This window comes from Rhinichthys klamathensis, unplaced genomic scaffold (assembly GCF_029890125.1).
Source record: "Rhinichthys klamathensis goyatoka isolate OS25496 unplaced genomic scaffold, OSU_Roscu_1.1 h1tg000413l_1, whole genome shotgun sequence".
NCBI lineage: Eukaryota > Metazoa > Chordata > Actinopteri > Cypriniformes > Leuciscidae > Rhinichthys > Rhinichthys klamathensis.
Genome location: NW_026606913.1, coordinates 22,375 through 26,975, shown reverse-complemented (window position 1 = coordinate 26,975; position 4,601 = coordinate 22,375). Strand labels below are relative to the sequence as shown.

Sequence of the window (4,601 nt, the reverse complement as noted above, 5' to 3'; positions counted from 1 at the left end):
ACATGTAGCGGTCTTGATTTGATAAATGTTGAGTATATAAAGCTCATTTAAATGTAAGCTTTTAAATGACCCGGCCACTTACCATCTTAAAGAACCATCTGTGAATATACCTGGATCTTCTCTGAAGTTCACAAGAAAATATTCATAATGTGACACTGACTAACTTTCAATAACATTCAATAAAGACAAAAACACAGTGTGTGCCAATTAACCAAATGTTTATTTAAAAAAGATTTTTTTTAAATGCCTGTTATGTCAAATTTCACCCAGCAAATGGATTAGTGTTTTACTAGTTATTAGATATACAGCATTACCCCTAAGATTATAAAAATCTTTTTTTTATTTTTTATTATGTACTAGTTTAGCCTATAGTGCTGAGAATTTTGTTGTGAATACATTTGTAAAAATGCTCTTTATTTGAATGAGTGGGTAGCTCTGAAAAGAGCCGTTGTTGCCTTTAAAAAGACATTTGGTTTCAACTTTGGAGTTCCACCCGCAGAACGTCTCTCAGGTTTGCTCAGGAGAAGCTGGTTTCCTTCTGCGCTCAGGTGAACTCTGTCTCTGATGTTTCTATGCTGAATGGCACGCATCTGTCTCCCTGGATATCCTGAGGGCAGAGGAGGTAAAACATATATGCTAATGTTAGTACATTTATTTGAATTGTTCAGATTCTCCAAGACTTATTGAGCAGCATAGTTGATGGGTCAGATGTAAGGCTTTAGTTTTTACATCAAATCATACATCTTTGAACAAAACCCATGGTTTTTCCTGCATTTAACTTTTTTAGCATTTATTAATCTTTGTTAGTGATTTTTACATTTACTAATACGGTACATTGTTCAAATCTAAAGTTGTAAGTGTTAACATTAGTAAATACAGTGAACTAACATGTATAAACATTGAACAGCAGTTTTTAAAATAAATAACATTGTCAAAAAGTTCATACTGGAGTGATTAAAATCATAAAGCACATTGTTGTTAGCTAGCTGTTAATTTTATTCAATTGTTAGCTATATGTTAGAAAATTAAGACTATTACTTAAGTCAAGTCAAGTCATGTCACCTTTATTTATATAGCGCTTTTTACAATACAGATTGTATGAAAGCGCTTCACAGTGATAACATGAAAACAATATAACAAAAACAATATAACAATATAACAAAGTTTGTTTCTAAAAGAAATTGCGTCAACGTCCACCTTAAGTAAGGCAGATCAATAATATTATTGAATATTAAATGTTAAATGTCCCCAACTAAGCAAGCCAAAAGCCAAGGCAACAGTGGCAAGGAACCAAAACTCCATCAGGTGACAGAATGGAGAAAAAAACCTCGGGAGAAACCAGACTCAGTCGGGGGGCCAGTTCTCCTCTGGCCAACGAAGGAACAGTGCATGATTCGGGCAGCATTACAAGTCAGATTGGATCGGAACATTTAGAGTATTTTTTGGAAGTCCAAGTATGCACGCCGGTCTTTAAGACGAGTTGTTGAGGATCAGTGCCGTCCACCATAGAGAGTCCATATCGCCCGTGTTGAGTCGTCACTTCACAGGCTTTGTGATTGGAGCATCTGAAGTCTCCGTGAGAGGCTGGATACAAACTGGAGCTGACGAACGCCATTTTCTCGGGACTCGCGTCCCGAGATAACAGCAGAAAAGCAAAGGGAAAATAATTAGCGTAGCTGCTGTTCATAATGATGATTTCCATAACACAGGCGTAAAAGACAAAACATGAAGACATTGACTCTTGCGGCCCAAAATCACCCCCCTCCGTCCCCCACTCAACTCAGCCCAGCTTACTGACCTCTACGTCCCTCCTGCTGCTGAGACCTAACCACAATCTCTTGTGGTCACTTAAACCTTTTGATGCAATTATTTTTAGTTTAACTTTTTAATAGCAATATGATTATATAACAAAATTATGAAATCCAGTGGTAAAATCTTTTTTTTAATAAGAGAGCAAGATAGCACAACAGTGTCTGTTGGCCACCAACGAAGACATTTTTTGACCAGGGAAAACGCCTGAAACCATTGTATAATAAAATGCACTGAAATACTACACCTTATCAGTAGTATTGACCTCAGTGTGCTTCTTCCTCTGCTTCTTCATTCTTCAGAGTTGTCTTCAATGCCATAGATATTTGGACCTGTTCTCTGGTAAAGAAATGAATAAATGAACAATGGGATCACTAAAACACCCGTAGTAATAAACAAAAAAAAAAAACCTCAGAAATAAAACTTACGGAAAGAAATTGGCACATAATCTGGTATCCAGTTTGTCATCGTCATTGATGTAGCACACGTGATCTTCTCAGGCAATCTCACTTCATTTGGCTGGTTCCTAAAAAACATAAAAATCAAAATTAGAGATTCAAATATAACATTTCCATTCAAACGCAGTTATGAAAAGCAGTAGTACACAGACTGAAGCAAAATCTTTTAACACTTAGCTTTAGAAGGTATATTGCACACAGACAGGACTGCTATGGTCTCCCAATCCTTCCTGCAACTTTACAGAAGAGTACATATCAATCATAGAATAGCAGGGGACTGCATATCCCGCACAGATTGTCACAAATTGTCACAAATTGTGTAGATTGAACATCAATTGAAATTACAATGTATGTTATAAGGTCAAAATCAAACATTACAATGGTGGCTACTTCTCTCTTTCCCTTGTCTTTTATAACTTACTGCCACTGTTGCTCTGACTGTCTGTGTCCTCCCTGGAGCTGTCACACTCCTCCTCCGTCCTTCCTGCTACTGCTGAGGTTGCTCCTTCGTAGCTCAGTGGTATAAACCCTTGGCATGACCTAACCACAATCTCCTAACCACAAACATGAAGACATTGACTCTTGCGTCCCAAAATCACCCCCCTCCGTCCCCCACTCAACTCAGCCCAGCTTACTGACCTCTACGTCCCTCCTGCTGCTGAGACCTAACCACAATCTCTTGTGGTCACTTAAACCTTTTGATGCAATTATTTTTAGTTTAACTTTTTAATAGCAATATGATTATATAACAAAATTATGAAATCCAGTGGTAAAATCTTTTTTTTAATAAGAGAGCAAGATAGGACAACAGTGTCTGTTGGCCACCAACGAAGACATTTTTTGACCAGGGAAAACGCCTGAAACCATTGTATAATAAAATGCACTGAAATACTACACCTTATCAGTAGTATTGACCTCAGTGTGCTTCTTCCTCTGCTTCTTCATTCTTCAGAGTTGTCTTCAATGCCATAGATATTTGGACCTGTTCTCTGGTAAAGAAATGAATAAATGAACAATGGGATCACTAAAACACCCGTAGTAATAAACAAAACAAAAAAACTCAGAAATAAAACTTACGGAAAGAAATTGGCACATAATCTGGTATCCAGCTCGTCATCGTCATTGATGTAGCACACGTGATCTTCTCAGACAATCTCACTTCATTTGGCTGGTTCCTAAAAAACATAAAAATCAAAATTAGAGATTCAAATATAACATTTCCATTCAAACGCAGTTATGAAAAGCAGTAGTACACAGACTGAAGCAAAATCTTTTAACACTTAGCTTTAGAAGGTATATTGCACACAGACAGGACCGCTATCGTCTCCCAATTCTTCCTGCAACTTTACAGAAGAGTACATATCAATCATAGAATAGCAGGGGACTGCATATCCCGCACAGATTGTCACAAATTGTGTAGATTGAACATCAATTGAAATTACAATGTATGTTATAAGGTCAAAATCAAACATTACAATGGTGGCTACTTCTCTCTTTCCCTTGTCTTTTATAACTTACTGCCACTGTTGCTCTGACTGTCTGTGTCCTCCCTGGAGCTGTCACACTCCTCCTCCGTCCTTCCTGCTGCTGCTGAGGTTGCTCCTTCGTAGCTCAGTGGTATAAACCCTTGGCATGACCTAACCACAATCTCCTAACCACAATCTCTAACGCCACAATCTAACCGCAACACGACCATACGCGCCAACCCGTTTGATGAAGGCTTTCGAAGATCCGCTGATGTCACGTATCCAGGTCCATTGGCAACGGTTCCGTATGGCATAACAACCCGACCATACGCGCCAACCCGTTTGAATAAGGCCGTAGAAGCCCCACTGGTGCGTTATAAAGCAGTTTCAGTGGCAAACGGTTCCGTATGGCATACTAACCTACCACCAAACACAACAATATCGGTCCACCAAAAAAATACGAATTAACGCAAAACACAGTACACGGGATTGTGATAGCTATGATAGGTATGCAAGACACCTGCCTGAAGGCACAAATCCGGACGAGAGACGTAAATATGATCCAATAGGGTGTTCTTTTTGGTTGTTGCTGTGGTGATCAGTTGCGTGTATCCTTTAGACTGAAACAAATCCAGAACAGTTTTTTTCCCTGCGCAGAGGAGATCCTCATTAAAATCTCCACAGATTACTGTGGGATGTTCGTCCACCATGTCCAAATAATCCAGCAGACTCTTCAAGTTTTTCGAGAACTCTTCAAATCCGTAGTGTGGCGGCCTGTACACAGCAGCGATTGTTGCTTTGATCGGGCTATCCACTTTGATGACGACATACTCCAGATCGGTCACATTTTGCACAAACTGCCTAGCCT

The 4,601-nt window shown here is 39.0% G+C and overlaps 1 long non-coding RNA gene across 1 annotated transcript; it reads right to left on the bottom strand.

Moving 5' to 3' along the window:
* Positions 1-354: 354 nt before the first annotated feature.
* Positions 355-2,460, bottom strand: LOC130070693 (uncharacterized). Its single transcript, XR_008803905.1, has 3 exons — positions 2,238-2,460; positions 2,057-2,148; positions 355-607 (listed from the first exon to the last, which is right to left on the bottom strand). It is a non-coding gene; the product is annotated as an uncharacterized LOC130070693 (long non-coding RNA).
* Positions 2,461-4,601: the final 2,141 nt, after the last annotated feature.